Genomic DNA, 25,431 nt, shown 5'->3' with positions numbered 1-25,431 from the left:
TTTCTAGATGACATGATATTATATATAGGAAAACTTAAATACTGCATCAAAAACTGTTAAAACTAATAAATTCAGTAAAGTTGCAGGATACAAAATCAATACACACAAATCTGTTGTGTTTCTATACATTAATAATGAACTATCAGAGAAATTAAGAAGACAATCCCACTTAAATTGCATCAAAAAGAATAAAATTCCCTGGAATAAATTTAACCAAGGAGGTGAAAGACCTGTATATTGAAAACTACAAGAAAAGACAGTCTCTTCAACAAATAGTGATGAGAAGATTGGACAGCCACATGCAAAAGAATGAAACTCCACCACTGTCTTATACCACACACAAAAATTAACTCAGAATGGATTAAAGACTTGAACATAAGACCTGAAACCTTAAAACACCTAGAAGAAAACAGAAACGTAAGCTCCTTGGACCTAGTGAATTCTGTTTTTGTTTTAATTCATCTCAGCATTCTGCTGTAGTCATTTTATCCCAACAGATAGAACTTTAGAGTCTTAATATGGGGTGATGTAGTTAAACTCCTCTTAATGTAAATTTTTCATGGAGGGCCATGGGTAGGTGGTCTCAGGATGACTAAAAAGAACTAGTTGTATGTCTAGAGAAAAGGGTAATAAAACTTTCTTATAAAATAATCAGACCTATAGTCAGTATAATATCACAAGATACAAACTCTAATGACTTTATTTTTAGAGGGACTCGGGATCTGGAGGGCGGGGAATGGATGCCAAAGAAGATATTGTGTAATATATTCTTAGTACTTAGAGAAAAATGCAGTTGGAAAAAAGGAAGACCCCCAAAATGGGAAAGATCTAGTATTTTGTTTTTTGAGAAATAGGATCCACGAATAGAGTGTTGCATTTGTCAGGAAAACTGGTGCATTAGACAGAATTTGCCTTTAATGCCCAGAGATACTTGCTGCTGTCAAAAGAAGCAGAACTTAATTTTGTCCTATTTGGCTGACGTTTGCAAGTATTTTTGATGAATTGAGCCCAAAATCAGATCCAAAGACATGCTCCCCACAGAGAGTTGGTGATGGATCGAGTGAACTAAGTATGAGCATGGTGCAAAAAAGAGATGGCAGGCCCATCCCAGGCTCTGCTCTCCTAACCAATGTGTTAGTAGTCTATGTGCTGGCGCAGCCCATTCCTCCCTGCCTCCCTCATGGATGTCTCCTTGTGCTCCTGCCTCTTAATGGTGCATCTGCAACCCAAGTGCCTTTCCACAGCTTGCCGTTCCTGCCTATTTCTCCCTTCTGGTTCTATACAACTTGCCATCTTTGTTTGAAGGCACCACTGGTTAATGTCAAATTTGTAATGATAACAGCCACAACAATTATATCTTGCTTCCATAGATGCCTGACATATTTATCACTTAATCATTATTTTAACATCATGAAATATCCTTATTGACCTGATTGTACAGAGTAGAAAACAGACACAAAATGTGTAAGTCTGTAATAAGGGTCACTTGGCTAATAAGTGACTGAGCCAAAATCTGAATCCAGGCAGCCTGGTTCTAGAGTCTGTGCTTTACTACCTCTCTTATACTCACTGTTTTTTTTATTCCTCTTATACTATACCACATAGTTTTTGAAGGCAATCAGCATTTATAAGTTGTTAAATAATGCCAGTATTTATCAGTCACTTACAGGATTTAAGACTACTCTGACTCAATATGATTACATTAAATTGCATCTATTCATTCTTTTGCTTAAGAAGCATCTAGGGTTTCTTGCTCACCTACTGTGTCCTAGTACCCCACTAGGTATTCTGTTCAGGAATAATCACATCAGACAAGATTCCAGTCCTCCTGGAGCTTACAGGATAATGGAAGGGACAGATAATACAAAAATAATGTGTAATCAAAAATGGAAATAAAGGTTACAAAGGGAAAGAGAAATTTGTTACAAGAGAGACAATAGTAAGAAGCTAATTTAGACTGGGGAATCAGGGTATCAAGGAAAACTTTTCAGAGGAAGGTAACATTTTAAGCTGGAGCTCTAAAAGCTTAATAAGAGCTAGCCAGATGAAGAGGAGTAGTAAAGTATGCCATAGATCTTTTGTTCTGGCAAAATAATGGGCCAGATGTCAGTATAAACCCTTCTGGCACAGAACATCTAAAACTTCTGGATAAAATAATTAAAAAAATATTTTTAAATGTGTGGCTGAGTGAGTGGGAAAATAAGGAAAAATTTTAGGAACCAGAAATTAATGTGAAAACCTGAATCCTGAGATATTAGCGAATTCTACACCTATATTTTGTTCTTTAGGCATTTGCCAATCCCTGCTGGACTAGATCTCGGGCTTTAATGGGCCTCATGCAGAAGACAAGTTTCTCTGTCAATAGGTGAACTGGGGGAAAACCCATTCCTTCCATATACCTCTTCTTCCCAGAGTGAAGCAGTTGGGTTAATTGCCTATCTTGGCCTTGGTGTCTGGATAAATGGTAGTCATATATATCAGTACATTCATTTATATGAAAATATATTTCATGGTAAAAACAAAATATATATTATGGTTTAAAAAAATTTTTTTTTCCGGGACAGGGGAAATACTGTGTGGCAAGGCCCCTAGGCAGAAAGGCATTTACCCTTTCCAAGGAACTGAAAGGCTGGTACAGATTGAGCAAAGTAAGGGCTGGCCAGTGAGGTTGGAGAGGAGACTAGGGACCAGATTCTTGCAGGGCCTCAAAGCCTTTCGTTGGGATTTTGGATTTTATCCTGAGCACAATGCAAATCTTCAGAAGAATTTTCAGAAGACTATCTGATTTATGTGAGAAAGAACAGATTAAGAAAATGGAAGAGTACTAGAGCTACTCTAAAGGTAAAGGTAGAGATTAAGCTACAGCAGGAATCCATGTGAAAGTGGATTGACTTGGATTAGGGGAAATTGGAAGAAATTAAGAATCCAAGATATACTTTGAAAGTAAAACCTGCTGATGAATTGGATGGGGATTTGGGAGAAAGATATAAAGGGTTATTTCCCAGGATCTGGCTTGAATAATGGGCTGTCCAGAGGTCTTTTTCTAAGATGACAAAGACAGGAAGAGGTATGGAGGGGAAGATCACATATTTGGTTTTAGAAATGTAGAGTTTTGGGTGCCTGGGTGGCTCAGTCGTTAGGCATCTGCCTTTGGCTCAGGTCATGATCCCAGGGTCCTGGGATCGAGCCCCGCATCTGGCTCCCTGCTCTGCGGGAAGCCTGCTTCTCCCTCTCCGACTCCCCCTGCTTCTGTTCCCTCTCTCTCTGTGTCTCTCTGTGTCAAATAAATAAAATTAAAAAAAAAAAGAAATGTAGAGTTTTGGAAATATTAAGTTTGACAAGTAAGAAATCCAAGTAGAGACAGTACCACTATTTGATATAATGTAAATGAAGAGACTCTAAAATGTTTTTATGTAGTTGAACTCATATTCGAATAAGCTAGTGTGGAATTATAATGAAAATTTTCCTTTTACAGGCAATTCATTTTATAGTACATTTCATTGGGAGGTAAACTTGTTAAGTAGTAGAATTTCATTGTAACAAATACACCATTTAAATTCACATCCTTAGGATGCAAGAGCTGGGTGTATTTGCAGATGAAGTATAATAATCTGGGAAAGACACTGTGGCAGTGATTGGCTAATTGTTCACCAAAGCTGTTTTCCCTTCTTCCTGCTGATACAGTTTGGTCTACATTTCCCAACTTCCTCTGCAGTTAGATGTAGCTATGTGACTGTGTCTGGGCAAAGGAAGGAGAGTAAAAGTGATGTACATTTCTTTCTTTAGCTGTTTAAAGAGAAATCTCCCATATAGCCTCCATACTGTCTTTCGACCCCTTGTGCCAACTGAGTATTGGCATCCAAAAGGACCATGGAAACTACATGTTGAAGATGATAACATCTCCAACAGTCAGAGTTCCTAAATGATAACACAGTTCAGAAAGCCCCAACCCTACCCTCCTGCTACCTAACTTTGCATGATCAAAAAATGCAAATCACCAGGACTCTGTGATTTAACTATTTCAGCAGCTCACATCACATTAAAAGAAGATACTAATTTTCTTTCAAGGTGATACCAAGAACCTAATTTCATTCCCATTCATTTCTTTTCTCATTTTTCTTCCATGTATATTTGCTGCCATAAGTGACCAGGCAATTTGAATAGATTAGGATGTTTGGAGGTTTATAAAGGAGTGAGGGGATTGAAGATGCTTGAGGTGAGAGAGGACTTGAAGGATATAATTGTTTCCTATTCTCCATATAAGATAACCATCACTCCCCCTGTGTCTGGCCCAGTCATTCATTTCAAAGATTCAGACTCCTGCAAAGCTGTTTCTTTCCACCTGCTAATGGCATCCCCATTGCAAAGCATAATTTGTGAAAACTTTGATCACCATTCCCTTCCCTACCTAGTTTAACATTCACATATAATCAAACTTACACCCTGGGATGCAAACTAACCATAACATTGAAACTGAATAGAACACCACTGGATATCTTTTCTTTTTTATGGATCTGATAATAGATGACAGAGGATCTCTCATGGTAAACACTTTTGGGAGAGATGCAAAATGTGTCAGAAGAAGTGCCTATCTCTGATAGGACATGTTGAGATCGGAGCATACCCCTTAGAATCTTTGGCCAATAGATAAGCCAATTAGAGATACTCTTACATGGTTTTCTTATTGCTTCTCAGTCTGTTTGCCTTGCTAGACCTTCATGATTCCTTCCCTTGAGAGCAAGTAGAAGGTAAATTCACTTCCCTATGCTGAATCTCCATTATAATTCCTGATACATTGGAATTGTAAGTGCTTAGAACGTCTTGGTTGAAAACCAAATGATTGCTGAAATAGTATGGTATGTGTCTGTCTGATATGAAAAGTGTTCCTTGTAGTATGCATCTTCTGCATTATTTCTTTTTACCCACATCAGTAATGTGGCTTTAAGATATAGATCATTATCTGGCAATTGAAAATATTTTTATGAAAAACGTTGTTATGATAATGTTTGTTGTATAAGGAATTTATCTAAATTTATATCCCCTTTGTTTGATGAATGTATCTTCAGATAGAATGTATCTCTAAACAAAACCATTAGATTATTCTTTTGATTGGTAGAGTTTATAATTTTGCAAGAATTAGGCACATAGCAGACACACACAGGGACAGATTGGACAGACTTCCCCCCTCTCCCACAGGAGCTTTAAAGGAATACATTCTGGCCCTGTGGACGACTGGCTCCTCTTCAATCCAGTAGCATATGGCTAGGCTTGAGCAAACAGATGTCTGTACCTAATCAGGCATTTATTGTCTCAGTTCAGGTACTAGGCCAGGCTGATATTTACAGCTGTGCTGTGGTTGAAATTTTAAAGCCATAGCAGTTTATTCTGTGAATCCAGTGCATCTCTAATCTAAACTGTGGCATTTTTGGCTTCTGGAATTATTTTCTTTTCCAATCTATAAGATGATAGTAAAACTTACTCTCACAGGGATTGTGATAAGCAAAGTGAAATTCAGTTCTAAATTGTCATAAGTGAAATTTAAAAAGCTTTTTGTCTATGTGGTCTTAGGTGGCAGAAGTAAAATTATAAGCCCCAATTTCTTCTAGGCACACTATTGCCTAGCTTTAGTAAATGGATGGTTCCTTTATAGAAGTGGGTATATCAATCACTTTGACCCCTTGGGAAGCTAGCAGTAGGTGCTATTTGATATAACTCTTCCCAAGGAATTTCTAGCTGGCTGGACTAAATTTGCCTTTGGTGGTATACCATATGGACTTTTATCTTGGTAGTGATTACATTTAAATATACAGGAAAAGCTTGTAATACAATAAAACAAGCATATCTACCTTGGAAGTCACAGAGAACCTGGGGCAGAATGCATGATGTTTGGTAATCAGAACTGAGGAAAACTTAACGGCTGTACTAGTTAGGCCAAATTCTAGGAATATCTGTATACCCAGAGGCCTTTTTTTTCCCCTAAGGGATCCTACCTATAACACCTTCCTGAGGATATCAACCCAAGGCACAACTCTAGGTGGCCATGTTCTGTATGACCTTGCCATCTGCATTTGCCCTAAAGCAGTCAGGCTTTGGGGAGTCTGACCCTTTACATGGCCCAGCACAAGTACTTTATATATCCAACGCATGATGGTGACATAGTGGATGGAGCAGATGCTCTCTTTTAAGGAAATTTTAAATTTGAGGTAGAGAATTATTTGATAGGAACAGAAGTCCAATACTTAGCCAGAAAAAAAGGCAGACAAAGATGACATGAGTCACTAGAAGCCGTGAGTAAGCAAGAGTGATATATAAGTAAGAGCCAAGTCACAAGATTTTCAAAAAGTGTGTGCGTGGGGCTGCAGAGATTTTACTTCATATCTGCAGGGGAGGAGGATGATCAACAAATTACTGCTGCCAAAGGCCTAAGGAACTATAACCAGATTTTTACACATCTGTCTGATCCTGGACAACTTGAAATTGCAGCTTGAAATTCTCAACTGTGTTCCTGTACTTCGCATGAGGCCTGGTTAAGCTGCCTTCCATGTATTACCATGAGGCCTAGCCACATGGCATACCTTGTTCCTTGTTTTCATGTGAAGCCTATGATAATGCCCCCTAGATACTCTTCTCACACACACAAAACCACAAACACTTACGGGAGATAACTTACGGGAGTCTCTATTCTTTGCAGCCAAAGGATCCTAATTTATACAACTGCCCTGTGAGTTCAACTCTTATTATTTTGGCTGTGCAACCGAGGCAAGGACTGATGAACAGTAGCAGTTTTATGTGCATGTCAAAAGTGTACAGACTTTGAACAGAAAAGGCAATTTACCTCTAGTTGTTTAAGAAAGCTAATGTGATACAGGGAGGACCCAGAGAATGATGGATAACGCTGATGACATGACATGACATTTGAGGAGACTACATGGAAATGTTTATTTAGCAAAAAAGGAGTATAGGAACAATATTTTTTTTCTTTTCTTTCTGCTAAATTATGAGTTCCTGGGGCATTCATCTCAGTATGTCTCACCAATGCCCAGGATGGGGCTTTGTACACAGTAGGTAGAAGGCTAAATTGATAACATAATGTGGCCCAGCCATTGGTTTGTCTTGTTTAGTATCAGCTTTGAATTGGCTGGTAAAAATATGCTTTTAGGCAGACTAAACTGTCAACTGAAGAGAGAGACATGAGTCAGAGACAAGAGTAGGATTTCCAGAAGCTTCTGGAGGAGGTAGATATAGATAGTGCAAAAATAGCCTAAAGAAACTACATGAGCAAATTTCAGAGATCCAGATAAGAAACTGCCTTCCTCACTCAGGGTACTAAGGACCAGAACATGCTGTTATCAGGAACACCTACAGCACATAGTAGAGCATGGCCTTTGGCCAGGGAGCAGGGAATGGATAGTGAAGGAGAACTGGCAAAAAACAAGTTCTAGATTCTAAAATCTAGAACATATCTGATGGCATTATCTCCCTTCTGTCTCACAAATCATCCAACTGCACTAGGAGAACAAAAAGAAGAAACATGAGCCCCATCTTTAAAGAAACTAGGAGACATGCAACCCCAAACTACAGTATGCAATGAGGAACAGACAAATGCAGTTGAAGAAGGATATCCACAGCTACAGATCTCAGACAAACCAGTAATGCCCAGTGTAGACTAATGGGAGTGGGTGCGTGGGCTGGCAGCAAGAGCTTCCTTGGCCCTGAATAGGCAGAAAGAGGAGGCAGGGTAATGGGCTGAATGGAGAATCACACAGACAAGATTGAAAACATGGGCAAAAGCTTACCGGGAAAACACAATAAAGTAGGATTGCATCTTCAATATCAGACATGATTGAATTTGGAGGAAAAAGCTTTAAATAAGGCAAAGAAGGATGATTCATAATAGCAGTATACCACTACCATCTATAAAGCAAAAACTGCAGAAAATATGAAGAGAAATAGTTATATGATAGTTGTAGGAAAACATTAATTCACTTCTCTTAGTTCAAGAGATCAGGTAGACAAGAAATAAGAAAAAGAAAACCCAAATAAAAATAATGAATAAAGGGACTCCTGGGTGGCTCAGTCCTTAAGCGTCTGCCCCTGGCTCAGGTCATGATCCCAGGGTCCTGGGATCGAGCCCCGCGTCAAGCTCCCTGCTCCGCGGGAAGCCCGCTTCTCTCTCCCCAACTCCCCCTGCTTGTGTTCCCTCTCTCGCTGTGTCTCTCTCTGTCAAATAAATAAATAAAATCTTTAAAAAAAAAAATAAAATAAATGTTCAAATGATAAACTAAAAAATTCTTTTTTTTAAAGATTTTATTTTTTATTTATTTGACAGAGAGAGACACAGCGAGAGAGGGAACACAAGCAGGGGGAGCAAGAGAGAGAGAAGCAGGCTTCCCTCAGAGCAGGGAGCCTGATGTGGGGCTCGATCCCAGGACCCCGGGATCACGACCTGAGCCGAAGGCAGACGCTTAACGACTGAGCCACCCAGGTGCCCCTCATTTGAACATTTAAAATTTTTTAAACAATTCTTGGATCACAGAGGAAACCAAGGTTATGGAAAATCTAGGGAAAAAAGCACACTAGAAACACTTGATATTGGAACCTGTGGGACAGAACGAAAGCAGAATTCAGAAGCACCTCTCTTACTGAAGAAAGAAACAAAATAACCAAATTAAATATCTAACTCAAAAAGTTAGAAAAATGATCAAAAAAACAAACCTTAAACAGCAGAAGGTAGGAATAAAGATAAAAATTGATGAACTAGAAAAAGGAAAATTGATCAGACTAATAAATAAAAGAGCTGGTTCTTAAAAAAATAGATAATTCTTTAGCTAACCTAGTAAAAAGTGGGTAGGGAAGGGAGCATAAATGAGATATAATCCTGGGGAAATGGCCAAAACAGAAAATAATAAGAGAATCATAAAATATTTTGCTCAATCCCGTGCAAATTAATTTGAGAACCTGGAAGAAAGGATAATTTTTCAAGGAAAATAGAAATGATCAATACTAACCACAGATAATTAGAAAATCTAAACTATCACAGAATAAGCACTACCACCACCCACTCCCTCCCCCACCAACCCCTCCAGAAAAGCCTGGTGATTTAACAAGGGACTTCTATCCATTTTTCAGAAACAGATGATATCAATCTTCCCAAATTATGTGCTTTAGGAGATACGGATATCTCTGAAAAGAGACACAAACTAGTAAACAGTTGTTCCTAGGGAATGGAGCTGGGGCTAAGGGACAGTATTAGAAGCAAGTCTTGGGGCGCCTAGGTGGCTCAGTCGTTAAGCATCTGTCTTCAGCTCAGGTCATGATCCCAGGGTCCTGGGATCGAGCCCCGCATCGGGCTCCCTGCTCTGCCAGAACCCTGCTTCTCCCTCTCCCACTACCCCTGCTTGTGTTCCCTCTCTCGATGTATCTCTCTGTCAAATAAATAAATAAAAATCTTTAATTAAAAAAAAGAAATCTCTGGTGGGCTCAGATTTCGGAATTGTGTGTAACTCATGGGTGCCACACTCCCAGGTCTCAACTCAAAGGCTGGCTTTGCTCTAGAGCCCAAACCCAGCTGTGGTAGATTATTTTCAAAGACAACTCTTGATGAACTTTGCTGAAGGGGGGGAGGTAAAGTCATGCTTGGCTTTTTCCTACATTTGGGGTTTGCCTCTGGCATGTTTACCTTGTGAATAATGCTTCTCAGCGGCTAAATATAAAAAGTTAATTTGCCATCTGGACCCTCCACCTAATAACAGACCTGTCAGAGGTGTGCTGATAATCAACAATGAGGTAGTGGCCACAGAAGAGAAAGAAACTTTTAGGAATGAAACTTGGAGAGTGTGACGAATGTCGTGTTGTTGGCTGCCCCTGGTAAATCCAGCAGCAGCACACCATAGTTTGCTCTCAGTAAATTGGATCTCTGCAGCTGTGGGGTAGTATTGCAAATAGGTGGTGTCCATCCATAGATATAAAATCTGAGTTTGATTATGATAACAATATTGATTTCATGAGGTTTTCTTTTTCCTATTTTTTTTTTCACTGACTTCATGAATGAAATACTTCGTAGGAAAGCAAGTAATACACTTCCTGACCTTATGGTACATATGTGTTGAGACTGAAGGATGTCATAGATGGGTGCCCTTATTCATTAAAACATTAGGGGTAGAGCAAAGATCTTTCACTGTAAAAAGTGAGATTATTTCTTTAGAAACCATATAAATTACTGAAGGGAATTATGACCAAGGATATGTTTAGGGTGAGTAGATGCTAACTGCCCATCTCACTAGATGATTACTATTCTAAATATTTTTCCATTAGCTAGTTTCGGCTCAGGAAATAGATTAGACCCTTAATGGCATAAGCAACCAGGAAATGAGCGATATATTTATAGATTTCACCAGTGAATTTGAAATAAACTTCATGCCTATTAAAAATTCTGACTGTAATACTCAATGTAAATGCATATTTTTATGCTTTTTAAAATGTTCCCTCCTCCTCTCCCATCCCAAAGCTTTTGAAGGTCTGATATTCTCAATAAAGGGAATAAATTATCTAAAAGCATATTTTGAGGAAAGCCTGATTTTATATTAAGTATGAAGTATAAAATTACCATTGAGTCGAGGTCATATGTTTTAGTGGTAGAAACTAACCCATTTCTGGTCTTGTTTTGGGGGTCTGCAGCAAAGTCAAAATCAGAGTGGCCACCATGGACCGCTCTGATGGCCCCATTCAGGCCTAGAGCTCTTCCATTCTAAATGGTGCTGGAGGAAGTGTGTTCCCACCTTATTTAACCCTAATGGCTTAGCCATGCTTTGTGGAAGACTGGAAATGGCTGTGTCCTATACATAGACCAAGGGTAAGGTAGGCTTTGGCTTCCATTAGGCTCCTTACTTAAGAGGGCTTTGCCACTGAGCTGCTCTGTTTGGGGCCTTTGACATAAGCAGTTGAGTTAGAGAACCCCCGAAGGCCTGAACAGCCCATACATCACCTGTGATTTCATAGAATCCTGAAGTAAGCATTTCATTCCCCTTCTATGGGCCTTGTTTTCTGCATCTGTTAAGCAAAGGCTCTTGAGAAAGAGGGACTATTAAAAGCGGTGAAAAGAAAGCCTCAATTCAAAGACATTTTAAAATGGACTGAGGTTATTATTTGTGTTTTTATGGGGAATGAGGAATTAATATATTTACTTTCATTATGTGTAGAAATTTTTTTTTTTAAGATTATTTATTTATTTATTTATTTGACAGAGAGAGAGAGAGAGAGAGAGAGGAAACACAAGCAGGGGGACTGGGAGAGGGAGAAGCAGGCTTCCAGCAGAGCAGGGAGCCCGATGCGGGGCTTGATCCCAGGACCCTGGGATCATGACCTGAGCCGAAGGCAGATGCTTAACGACTGAGCCACCCAGGTGCCCCATGTGTAGAAATTTCTTTCATTTTCTTCTACAGCCTACTGATAAAAATCTGCATTTCTTGAGTTTTTCAGTCTGATACTCCAGATGTTTAGCACTCTGCTCTATAAATAGGAGACATTTAGTAACTATGTGTTCTCTTGAACTTCACTGAAGTTAGATGCAACGAACTTTTACCAACTACCTTTTCGTATTTGAATTGTTTCTAAGCCATTATTAACGATGGATGGATGTTCATCAGCCCTTTTTATTTGTTTATACTAAAAGAGCATTATTTTCATTAAATGGCCGGTTTAAATGAGAAGATACTTTTTGCTCTTTATTTTAAAATATTACAAAGTCCTATGCCTGTTCAAATGCTTTCAGATAAAACTGACCAATTACACATTGGAACATCTGGACAACTTTAAAATACAATCTAAAACTTGTATAGAAGCAGCCAAAGGTCAACCACTCACTATGTTTTACTGGATCTACCTTTTTTTATTTCTGTTCTATTTATTATATTTTTAAAGTTAGACTTTTAGATTAAAAAGCCCCAGGATAAACACATAAGGAAAACTTTCCAAACATAAAAGTTTAAAACATACTCAACACACCCTTGGTCCCCCCCATTTAACAGGAAATCCAATTAATCAAGTGCTATAAAATGTCAGTCTAGCAGCCAGGTAGTTCTGTCTCCCACCGCCCAGGGAAGTTGTATCTGGCCGGTCTGTTGCAGGTCTCCTCTGGCAATGCTTGGCCCTTGACAGGAAGCGCTGAGTGTGTTTAAAGCTGTAAAACTGCATTCATTACTTCTCCAGTTCTTGTTCTGTGCGGATCCCAGGGACTGAAATCTGCAGTATGTGAGGCTTTGGTTTGTCACACTAAAGCCACACCCCTCAAAAGGCTTTACTTCCCTCCCTCCTGGTTTTGTTTCTTCTTCCTTCTTAAGCTTTTTCCCTTTCATCTTCCCCTCGTTTTTTAAAAATGAAATTTTTACTTTTTCAATGGCCTAACCCTAGCCTCTGGTTTCCTCCTCTGTAAATCAGGAACTAGATGGTACTCTCTAAAGCCAGTTCCAGTACTCTATGAGTCCATGAGGTAGTATATATTTATGAATAAATATAATTGTCATCTTTTTCATGATAATTTCATCAACAAATTACGGGTTGGAAATATAAGTGGGGGAAAACTTTTCTTCTACCCTCTCAGGTTCTTTGTCTAGGGGCCTATGAATTAAACTGACAAAAGACAGATTAACAGGAAAAAAGGCATATGTTTCTTTATTGATATTAATATTTTTTATATAAATAGCAACTTCACAGAAAAGAAATGAAAACCCAAAGAGGCAGCTAGATCTGGGAACTTATATACCATTTTAACAAAGGGTGATAAATTGTAGAGAGGTGACTAGACAAAGGAGAAGGGGGTTTGGGCTTGGAGGGGGGTAAATTGTGAGAAGGTAACTAGGAAATGTAGGAGGGAAACTAATAGTAGAAAAGGGTTGTGGAGGGGGCCCCTTTACAGATGGGAATTTTCTTTACCAACGGGAAATTTATACTCTGCTTTTAGGCAGATAGGGGAAGGGCAGAGAGTTCCCTCTGTGTCTGCGGCTTCTCAATTTCCTTCAGCTCAAAATAGTCCTTAGGCATATTTTGTGGCATATTTTGGGGTAGCATATTCTGGTCCCCTTCAGAAACCTAATAATCTGACATCTTTTTAGAACCCTCCTATGTCTGAAATTCATAGATACTACTTTATAAAACTGATTGTTGAAGTTGAATAATAAATATTCCAACATATAAATAATTAATACTGATATATAAACAATGTCTGTAACAATGAGACACCACAAGTAATTTGTCAGTAACTATGGTTTTTCCAATTTTAAGAATATTTAATATCAAAACATCAAATTGTATACCTTAAATACATGCAATTTTTTTTTGTCAATTATACTTCAATAAAACTAAAAAAAGAAGAATATGTAAATGTTCTGGTTGTAATTCATGAGGCAAAAACCTTATAGAGTCAAAGTGAAAGAAAGTTCTTCACCGATATTAATAAATGACTCATTTATTGGTAATTTTCTTTTTTTTAATGTAATTTTTAAAATTTAAATTCTATTAGCCAACTTATAGTACGTCATTAGTTTTTGATATGATGTTCAGTGATTCATTAGTTTTGAATAACACCCAGTGTTCATCACATCAGGGGCCCTCCTTAATGCCCATCACCCAGTTACCCCATCCACCTTCCCACCTCCCTTTCCACAACCCTCAGAATGCAATTTCTTAACATAATTGCACTTGATATTGGTAATTTTCAATAGGGTTTGAGACAATATCAGTAGGACCTGAAATCATGGAAATTATTTTTGAAAGTCTAATAGTTGGAGGTCAATTTGGGATTTAAAAATAACCCCTTTCCATAATTTTAATTTATAGATATAGATCTATATTCATGGTTCTCAACTCAGGGTAGTCCCCCCCCCCTCCCCGGGGACATTTGGCAAAGTCTAAAAACTTTGGAGTTGCCACAACCTTGGGGAATGGGTACTACTGATATCTCATGTGTAGAGGCCAGTGATGGTGCAGACCATCTTAAAATTTATAGGACAGCATTCTATAAGAAAAAATTATTCATCCCCAAATGTTAACAGTGCCATGTTTAAGAAATCTATATGACTCAATGGAGAGTTTTACAATTTGAAGTGTCTGCTCATGTTTAATTCTGGTAGCTGTTGAAAACAAAATAGAGGTCATTAAAATTCATGTCTTAGCCATGCATATCATTACAAACTGCTTGCTGACTTTTGGCATTTTTCTTAGCCTTTTACTCTTATTTGGACAATTAGATTTTCGTGGTAGATTCTTGAGTTTGGTCTGAGGCAAACTATGGAAAACAAAAATAGAAACCACTCAAAAGTTCCTACTAACCTGGCATTAAGTGTCCCGTCTAGGCAGGTTTAAAGATGGAGTAATTATTTATTTAATAGATTATAATTCTTTATAACAGTATGCTTCAAGGTGGAGTTATGGATGTTAAACTGAAGTAGACTCTACCAATCATTTAGTCCAAAGCTGTTCTTTTAAAATAAAATAAGAACCTGCCTTTCTAAGATCACAGGTGTTTGGTTGTAGAACCAATATAAGGCATGATTGCAACCCAGACACAAGGCACTTCACATTTGTAAGTTCTTTTCCTTAGCTCATTTATTAAAGCGGACTCTCACTAGCCCCTGCATCAAGCTTGCTCGGCATAGACTAAGAAAAGTCAGAGAGGAATTGATTTTGTGAACAAGGGGATTGGTAGTCATGGCCTTCCCCCATTTACACAGCTTGCAACATATTATTAAAAATGAGGAAGGGGAAAAGTACAGGAATAGGGAGGGAAATTTTCCCTTGAATCCTCAAAATGTTAGCATTGCATTGCATTTCCTATCTTTTCTTTCCTCCACAACAGTTGAAATGCTACAGTAATTTTCCATTCAGTTATTTGCCTTTTTCCTTTTTAAAAAAGTTTCCATTATTATACCCAGTGGATTAAAGGGTATTCCTCTTTAGTCACTGAGTTGATGTAGTAAGATCTGTAAAAAGAGTTATTACAAAATGTGCACATCAGGGGTGCCTGGCTGGCTCAGTGGATAGAGCATGTGACTCTTTTTTTTTTAAGATTTATTTATTTGAGAGAGAGCGAGCGAGCATGTGTGCACAAGTGGGAGGGGCAGAGGGAGAGGGAGAGAGAATCTGAAGTAGACTCCGAGCTGAGCATGGAGCCCAATGCAGGGCTCGATCTCACAACCCTGAGATCTTGACCTGAGCTGAAACCAAGAGTCAGATGCTTAACTAACTGAGCCACCAAGGCACCGTGAGCATGCGATTCTCAATCTCAGGGTTGTGCATTCGAGTCCCACATTGGGCCTGGAGCCTACTTAAAATTAAAAACAAAGTGTTCACATTAAAGAGCAAGTTTTTCAGGGATCTAGTAGCGTAAGCAGCATCATGAAGCTGTAGCTTGACTAATTTCATGTCACAGTAGGATAAAATTTTTTAAAAATACAAGCCAGGGCTGTGACCACCCTGAAACTGGGGATTTGAGGAAAATACTGGCAGAGAAGGAGATCTATAGAGATCACTGTTAGTAGTAATTGGAGCATACTGGTCTGATTTAATTTGAGATATTCAAAATAATTAGGCTGTTGAGTATAATTATCACCATTTAAATAAAGTTAAAATGTTAATGTACTAAAGTAACGTCTCATTTGGTGCCAGTGGAAAACAAAATGTTTAACCACTATTGCAGAAGTCACTAAATCTCTGTTACAGTCTGTTTAGCAAGTTAATACTTTTTCCTTTTTGCTTTTCAAATACTATTCCCTAATTTTGCATTTAATTTATCTTTTCCTGAAAACCTGTTAATTGCATGTGCTTTAGCCTTACAGAAGAGACTGTTGCTTAGCAACTGCCAAAATAACTAATAAGCCTGTATCTAGTAAAGGCTTAAAAGACTTATTTATTTTAAATTTATGTATTTCTTTATTGACCATTAAAACCAAGAGGAAGTTGTTTCATTTTGAGTTTCTTCTGATTTCTGCATCTTTTTTGTAACTTATATATGGGCTTTTTGTAGTAAAAACAAAACAAAAACCACAATATATTTAATGTAAACAGTGGCTTTTCTCCCTTCAACCTCTTAGTAACTTTGTTGTATGTTCGTCATTTTCTTTAGTTACCTTTTTTTCAACATAATACCTTGTCAGTGATATAAGCTGGGTAAAGAAATGGCTCCTGGATGGCTCAGTTGGTTAAGCGACTGCCTTCCGCTCAGGTCACGATCCTGGAGTCCCGGGATCGAGTCCCACATCAGGCTTCCTGCTCAGCAGGGAGTCTGCTTCTCCCTCTGACCCTCTTCCATCTCGTGCTTTCTATCTCTCATTCTCTCTCTCTCTTAAATAAATAAATAAAATCTTAAAAAAAAAAGAAATGGTTTCTAATTGTTGGATACAAAATTCTAAAATACTGTTTTTTAATGCTAAGGAAGCTATTTTCTTTTTAGAGGAAATACATTAAGGCTTTAGGAGAGGGAAGTAGAGATAATGGTATTACCTATAATGGTTTTATTTTTTGATTATTTGACCCAGAAGTATCTCAGAAGAGTCATGTCAGCTAAGGGCTTTGGGGTGGGAAGTGGTGCTGTCAACATTGCAAGGTACTATCACTTAGCCTTCACTTGCCAGAGGTTTAAGTCTTCCCACTAAGACATGGAGAGTTGTATTATTATCCAAATCTCAGACCCATTTCCTTCCCTTTGCTTCTGTTCAACTGCCCTGGGGTAAATACAAAATACCAGTAAATTTGTTTACTGCTTCCTTTGTATTCTGTGGCATTGTAAGTTTAAAGGCCACTTTTACAAATATATTAATAAAAGAACACAGGAAATTTATGTTAATAGTGCTAACGCAATTTGCATTAAAGAGAAACTGTGTGTGATTTCAAAGAGAACTTTTGTCTTGGAACGAAGCTCCTTTACAAAAATGACTGCTTTATAATTTTTTCTTATGGAGGCTTTGGACAAATTTATAGCTGTTTTCTTTCACAGGAACGAACTCCTAGGCGATCGTGTTGCACAATGGTTAATCACCCTATACATATCAGTGGGATTTTTTTTAATGAAATATCTTCATTAAGATATTACCCTAACAAAAAATAAAGGGTTTTGTTTTTGTTTTTTAGCAATATTGAATTACTGGTAGTTGCGGTAACTATAATAGAACAATTATCTACAATCGGCTGATATAGGACTCATTTATAAAGTGCCATCTGTAAGATCATGTACTGTGTTCATATCTCATTTATATTGTCAACCCTTGTATAGAGGGAACAATGTAGAATAACTGGAGTTAAGTTTAAAAGTGTATATAAAGGTGTATACTTAGTAAGTTATCTGATAAATACATGATGTGCTAAAGAATCAAATAGTTTAGGACAAAAATAATTTTTTAAAAGAGATGTGTATGAGGGAGATAGATAATGGCAGGAAGAATGGAGGGGAGGGAAAAAATGTTACTGTTGAAATTTAAAGAGTGGCTTTAGAGTAAAAGATTCACAAGTTTTCTTTTTTAAAATTTTATTATGTTATGTTAGTCGCCATACATCATTAGTTTTTGATGTAGTGATCCACAATTCATTGTTTTTGTATAACACCCAGTGCTCCATGCACTATGGCACAAGTTTTGTTAATAGTGAATAAAATAGTTAATAAAACAGCCAGTTAATGATGCTTCCATTATGTGTTCCAAGTGCAGATAATGGAAAAATTCATTTTATTCTTTATAAAGTTTAATACCAGAACTTCTTGCTTAACATTAATTTTGTTATTTAGTTAACCTCATGGGGCAGTTTTCCTATGAAATTCCTTTAGACAGCTCTCCTCTATACATGGGAATAGAAAATAGAAAGTATGGAAAAAACATTTAATTGGAAATTTTCAAATAGTGAACATTTTATTTATTTTAGCTCTTAATTTTTACTTGTTTTTCTAGTGTAGTCATTTGACAAAGATGATTAGAAATAACATCTACCAATTAGTCACTAATTAGAGTTTTTCCTTCATTCCCTGTTTTTGTACTTTTTGGTAGTAAGTAGTAAAGTATCAAAAGCTAGGTGGCCATTAGGAGAAGCAAAAGGCATTATATTTACATAAATTAAAATTACCCACAAATCAATATTTAATATATATTTGTATTCAGTTTTACAATCTGATCATTTATACAGATTTGCCAGCATATATACATTGCTCTAGTCTCAGCTTGGTCATTTAGTATTATAAATTGTAATCTCATGTTACATACTTAAAATTCTCCACAAATGCATGCTAAGTTGTCCCAAATGGACATTTTAATTTTTTTTTTATTTTTTAAAGATTTTATTTTCAAGTACCCTTGACACCCACTGGGGGCTGGAAGTCACAACCCCAATATCAAGAGTCACACACTCCACTGACTGAGCCAGCCAGGTGCCCCTCAAAGGGATTTTCTCTTTTTAAAGATTATTTATTTATTCATCCATTCATTCATTCATTCATTTATTTATTTGACAGAAAGAGAGTGTGCACGAGTGCACAGGCAATCCAGTGTTGCAGGGAGGAGCAGAGGGGGAGGGAGAAGGAGAGAATCTCCAGCAGACTCCACACTGAGCATGGAGCCTGACGGGAGACTCAGTCTCATGACCCTGAGATCATGACCTGAGCAGAAACCAAAAGTGGGGTGTTCAACCAACTGAGCCAAAGGGACACTTTTAAATAAGGATGCATCATAATGCATTAGAATTCATAACTGAAAGTAAACCCTTGGGCAGCTACGTAGACACTAATATTCTCTCTTAACTTCCTGCTGTCTTTTATGAGTAATACATAAGAATGTTAGCTATTTTTAGGTAAAAAATAAAAATCATGATATTGGAGCAATATACGTTATGATGATACTTTATGACAGTTCTTAAACCTGAAATAACCATTTTTGGGAAAATATTTAATTAATTTTTTAAAAAAGATTTTATTTATTTTTTTTTAAGATTTATTTATTTGAGAGAGAGAGAATGAGAGAGAGAGAGTACATGAGAGGGGGGAGGGTCAGGGGGAGAAGCAGGCTCCCTTACTGAGCAGGGAGCCCAATGTGGGGCTCGATCCCAGGACTCCAGGATCATGACCTGAGCCGAAGGCAGTTGCTTAACCAACTGAGCCACCCAGGCGCCCAAAAAGATTTTCTTTTTAAAGAAAGAGAGGGGACAGGGTCAGAGGGAGAAGCAGGCTCCCCGTTGAGCAGGGAGCCCGATGTGGGACTCAATCCCAGGACCCTGGAATCATGACCTGAGCTGAAGGCAGACACTTAACCAAGTGAGCCACCCAGGCGCCCCTGGGAAAATATTTTAGATTGAACATAAAAATAAATTCTTGAGTCGCCTGGCTAGCTTGGTAGGTAGAGCATATGACTCTTGATCTCAGGATTGTAAATTCAAGCCCCACATTGGGTGTAGAGATTACTTAAAAATAAAATGTTTTAAAAAAATAAAAATAAACATTCTTGTTGAAGTGAATGAAATTGCTACCACTCCTACTAAGACCACTGTTAAAAAATATTAAGGTCTTTTTATTATTTTTCTATTAACCCATTAAGGAATTTACTCTTGCTCTTAAAGCAAACAAAAGGCCAATTTTAAACAACAGAGAAGCTGCTGTTGACAGGTCATTGAAGGAATGCTGCTTCAATCCACACAATATTTTCTATTGTGGCAGACTGTTAATATGTGCATTACACTTGTCAGTAGTTGGCCTCAGTTTTCTTTCTATTTGCAAATGCCTTATAAATAATACTGTTAGATGCAAAATGAGTTTTTAGTTCATAGTTTGAATATACAATGATAAAATAATAAAGGAAAATACTAAGAGGGGGACGCCTGGCTGCCTCAGTCGGTGGAACATATGACCCTTGATCTTGGGGTCCTGAGCTCAAGCCTCATGTTGGGCGTAGAACGTGCTTATAAAAAATTTAAAAGCAAAATACTAAGAGAAGAGAGATACAAAGTGCAGCTTTGGAAATTGTGAAGCTTCTATTTCAGGATCTCCAAGTTGAGTTTACTTCTTTCTCGAATTCATTTTATGATAAACCTGTTGGACACACAGCCTTTGTAATCACATATTTCAGTTTTAATAATGGCTTTCATTTACTATCAGTGTGACCTTGAATTACTTAAACCCATAGGGCAGTGGTTTACTCTTCTGTAAAATGGGGATAATAAAATCAGCGTCATAGTATTGTTGTAAAAATTAGGAGAGTGTAGTTAAAGCTCCATCCCAGCACAGTAGATGTTAAATAATGTGCTACTTCTCTCTTCCCTCCTCCTACACTCCTCCTCAAACTCAGTTGATCTCTTTGAAATGAAATGGATTAAAATTTTATCGGTCAGGTCTAAGCTTCCAGATAAGCTGTTACTCTAAACCATTGTATAGGATACTTCTTAATTCTAAGGTACCAACGAACAATGGAAAATCTTGTTATAATACAATTATAAAGAAGGATTATGTATTTCCACATGTTAGCCCATAGTAACAGTGTTTTGTTGATCAGGTTACAACAGATGAATATCAGTATACAACAAATGCTGTCTTTGTTCCCTGTTCTTGTCACAATTGCTTAATTTAATAAGAGGTAATTGATTAAACTCTGTCAGCATTGTCATCAGGAAACTGGAGAGGGCTGCGAAAGTACAGGAGACTCCACACACACACATTATCAACCTTTCATGTCCTCTAACCTGTCTCAGTGATTTCTGACAGAAGGACGTGTGTAAATTAACCAAATTGCTCCCAAATAAAGCAACATCTAAAAACATTTATTTGCTTAGGGAAAACTGGTGGAAGGTTGGAGTTGTGTGACATCATCTGTTTCTTTCTCCTGGATTTTTATTAATTGGATAAGGAAATAGAAAGTGGAGACATTGTGTTCTCGGATACTGAGACTACCATCGTGCCCCCCCCCCCCCCCGCCCCGGCCCTAAGTTCTGAAAGTTACAATTCCATTTTCTCTTTGGTATTAAGAAATGATCTTGTCCCTGCAGACATCATTTTTATTAATATTGATAATAACAGCAAATAACAGCATCATTAACCAAATGCTTTCTAGAGCCAGGCAGCTTACTAAGGGATTTTATGTGCATTATCTTATTATCCCTCATAGTAACAACATTGTTATTATTTTCTTATTGCATGGATGCCAAAACCAAGGGTAAGACAGCTTATATAATTTGTTTATGGTCACAGGGCTAGTATGTGGCAGAGTCAGATGTTACCCCAGGTTATTCTGAACTCTGAAGCCCATGTGTTAACCCTTATAATGTAGGTCCTTCCTCTAGTGACAGAAATGGAGGCCAGGAAAGCAAAAACTTCGTAGTCTTCAGTGGCTGCCCTTGGCCTATACTCCACATTTTCCGAAGTTATTGACCTGATATTTGGAACCCACCATAGGCCAATTCAAACCTGCCTTTGAAACCTTATCTCCTACTGTACCCCACCAATATCAGCACTGAGACCAGGCTTATTTTCCCTGTAAAAAATGATTTCACTTTGCCTATCCAAATCCAATCCATCTTTTCCATATAGGCTTTCCTGTATGCAGAGAGACTTCATACTCTTACAGTCCTAAAGTCATTTATGATGGCATTACTTGGCAAACATAGTGTATTGCGTTCTGGGGGCTGGGCAGGGGAAGGAGATATCGGTGTTTGAAAAGCAGGGGTGTCTGGCACATGGCCAGTTCTCAGTTTATGTCTGCTTACTTCCCTTATTGTCAAGGGCATGTACTTTGGAGCCAGACACACTGGTTTTTGAATCTTATCAGCTCCATTTCTAATTGTGATAATTGAGCCAAATCACCAAACTTCTCCCTACTTTAGTGGAGAAGAAGAGATAATTATAGGTCCTAGTTCACAGACTTACTGTGAAGATTAAATGGGATTCCATGTCTAGGACATAGTAAATGCTTACTACCTACTAGTTCCTATTATTATTATAAAAGACTTTTTAAGAATACATTAGTTATTATTTGTGTGTGTGTGTTTTAAGTAGGCTTCACACTCAGTGTGGAGCCCAACGTGGGGCTTGAATTCATGACCCTGAGATTAAGACCTGAAACGAGATCGAGTCAGATGCTTAATCGACTGAGCCACCCAGGCGCCCCTATTAGTCATCATTATAACTAGATTATGTTACTATATTAAAAATTTGTAAGCGCCCCCCCACTCCCATGCACATTACAAGCATTTAGCAAATACTGTTGGGTTTTTTAAATTGAGATATAATTCACGTAGCATTAAATTCATCAAGTTGGTTTGTTGTTGTTTTTAGTTTTTAAATTCTTGTTAACAGTGTAATATTAGTTTCAGGTGTATAATATAGTGATTCAACACTTCCATCCATCACCTGGTGCTCATCACAAGAAGTGCCTCCTTAATCCCCATCACCTATTCAACACACCGCCCCCACCCACCTCCCCCTGGTAATCATCAAGCCCACCACTGCTGCAGCGACCTGAGGGCCCATTGGAAAGGGACTTATCCAGGCTGGAGTCACCAGCCCTGCAGGAAGAACTTGAAACAAATGAACATGTAAATAAAACTAGTTTACACTTTTTTGCTGTTCCCTAAAACTAAAACTACCTTCTGATCTTGGTTTAAAAAAAAAAAAAGAATCTAAAACATTATCCTTGGGCGCCTGGGTGGCTCAGTTGGTTGAGCAACTGCCTTCTGCTCAGGTCATGATCCTGGAGTCCTGGCATCGAGTCCCACATCGGGCTCCCAGCTCAGCGGGGAGTCTGCTTCTCCCTCTGACCCTTTTCCCTCTCGTGCTTTCTCTCTCTCATTCTCTCTCTCTCAAATAAATAAATAAAATCTTAAAAAAAAACATCCTTGTGGAGTGGTTTGATTTGGTTGTTAGTAAAACTTTTTTAAAATTTAAAAATTTTTTTTAATTTAAAAAATATTTTGAATGCTTTAAAAATTAAGGTAAAGTTATTTGTAATTACAAGTTTGTTGTGTATTCTGCTCAAAAGTGAGACAAGATGAAGCATTGCTCATATTTTTAGATGTGTCCGAAACCATCTTTGGCAAATATCAGTGAATACTTACAACACTGGAAACACTTATTTTTGGTTAGGTAAAGTTTAAGTGAATGTGTTGTGTTAAAAAACAAAATTCGACTGAGTAAATTTTAAAGATCTTATTGGCTTTATCCAATGATTTATGACTTGAGCAGCATCCAATCTAGCAGATAAGGAGGAGCTCTGAGGAGCTGTACCAAAGAAAAGACTTTCGTAAGCAAAAGGGAGCAGGAACAAAGAAGTTACAGTAGGCAAAAAAGCAGTTTGATTATTTCAAAGGGGTCTGTCAGGCAGATTACCCAACTAGTGCTGATCAGGCGATTTCTGAGTGACTGGTTTAAGATTCCATTTCTGGGAGAGCCAAAACTGTAATGAAGTCTCTGGTAACGTGGGGCTTCACAAAAGTGACTCCATTTTGGGCCTGTTGTTTTGTGTTTACCAGTTGGCTGTGTATTTTAGAGTTACAAATGAGGTAAAAAGCTGATTGTTAGAGAGTTGCAGACTCATAGTCTGGACTGTCCCTCACCCACATTCTTTGTAGTGAGATACGAATGAGGAAGTAAGATACCCAGTATAGCTGTTAGGCAAGTATTTTAGGCCCCACTGGTTTTTCTTTTCTTTAACTCTGGGGATTTTTTTTTTTTCCCTTAAGAATCTATGCTTTCTGGGGTTTTGAATTTGCCTAGCAATTGCTAGGAAAGATAGGAAAGAAAATGAGCTGAATGGCTGGAATTCAACACAAGAATAAAGGTTTTCTGTATTTACCTTTGCATGATTTTTTTAAAGAAAACTAAGATTTTGCTTCTTTATCTTTTACCTTTGTAAAAACTCAGTATGTGTCACTGGACTACTCTGAAATCCAAGATACTCTGAAAAGCTTTCTGCTCTTGATACTTCTGTGACTTCTCATTCTCCTTTTATATTTTGTTCCCCCACTTAGAGCACTTGGGTTTTATAATGTTCACTCCCAAGTGTAAAACCTACTTGGAATATTGGTTTTCTGTGATTAAGAAAGTACTTGTAGAATTTTGTCTTTCTTACGGTTGTTTATGTCAATACATGAATATTTTGTGAAGATCTCTTAAAACTGAGTCACATACACTTCGTGAATGTTTATGTTGACTGATTTAGGAATAAATAGACGAGAACCCCCGGGGAGGGAAGGAGAGTGTCTAGAGCGCTCCACCTGTGCATGTGGAGGGCTCAGAAGACCCTCTGCCCTTGAGACCACATTTCTGCCCTGGTGCTTTTCTCCTCCTTTCCATCTTGCCCCAACTTTATGGCTGCTGTGTGAAGTACAACAAGCAGAACCTGAGGCATGGGGAAAAGGTCTTTGCAGCCACTCGTGTGGCTCTTTCTATATTTTATTTTATTTTTTGTATATTTGACAGAGAGAGACACAGCGAGAGAGGGAACACAAGCAGGGGGAGTGGGTGAGGGAGAAGCAGGCTTCCCGCCAAGCAGGGAGCCTGATGCAGGGCTCGATCCCAGGACTCTGGGATCATGACCTGAGCTGAAGGCAGGCGCTTAAGGACTGAGCCACCCAGGCTCCCCGTCTTGTGGCTCTTTTTAAAGACGTGCTGTTTTTCACATATTTGCTCCTTTGGTTTGAATACCACTCCCATCATAAAGTTACTTTGCTGCTTTGCTGCATTTGGGGAGAACACAGAAATTTAAAAAATGTTCACATCTTATTCATGTTTTCCTTGATTTTTTTGTTTTGGCCGTACCTACATTTGACACGTGAGAACAGGTGTTCTCTGAAGGCCAGGAATGGTTGATTAGACTCATACTCACTCAGTATGACCCAGGTATGTTGTTAAAAAGTAATAATCCTTGAAGAATGATTGTTGGAACAAAATCAGCTACCAGAGTAAAACCTTCCTACGTAAAATGTTAAAACGGCACTTACAAATCATTAAAGATATTTTATTCACTAAAATTTTCTTAATTTTAATGAGATCTGGAGAGGCTTTTACAAATTATTTTGTAGCCAGGTTGGCCTCTAAACTGAAAAGACTGCAAAGAATAACTAACAAAAAGTATCCCCACTGTCACTGAATTCTCTTCATAGGCAAAAGAGTTGACATTAGAAAATCCAAAGTAGGGTACAAAATCGACTGCCTTTTTGGGACACATTATAGCAACCCTGACTTTCTTAACTTCTGGGATTAATGTTACCCTTTGTTTTTTATTCTGATAGAGATTAAAAAGTTATTTCCACCTCCAAATCTCCCAGTAAGCCTGTTCAGTGGAGGGAAATTGGATACTTAGCTTTGGACAGTTTCTGAGCGCAGGTAAAAACCTCAGATCTAGTCCATCCCTCTCAATTTACATGACCATGAGGAAATTGAAACCTAGGGAGGTTGAATGTCTTGCCCTGGGACAGAGT

The 25,431-nt window shown here is 38.0% G+C and overlaps 1 protein-coding gene across 6 annotated transcripts in view; it reads left to right on the top strand.

The window, feature by feature from the left end:
- RABGAP1L (RAB GTPase activating protein 1 like) overlaps positions 1 to 25,431 on the top strand; it is a 758,983-nt gene that overhangs the window by 635,471 nt on the left and 98,081 nt on the right. The window lies entirely within an intron of this gene.

This window comes from Zalophus californianus, chromosome 10, assembly GCF_009762305.2.
Source record: "Zalophus californianus isolate mZalCal1 chromosome 10, mZalCal1.pri.v2, whole genome shotgun sequence".
NCBI classification, from domain to species: Eukaryota; Metazoa; Chordata; class Mammalia; order Carnivora; family Otariidae; genus Zalophus; species Zalophus californianus.
The sequence above is the reverse complement of the archived record's forward strand: the minus strand, read 5'-3'. Positions and strand labels throughout refer to the sequence as shown.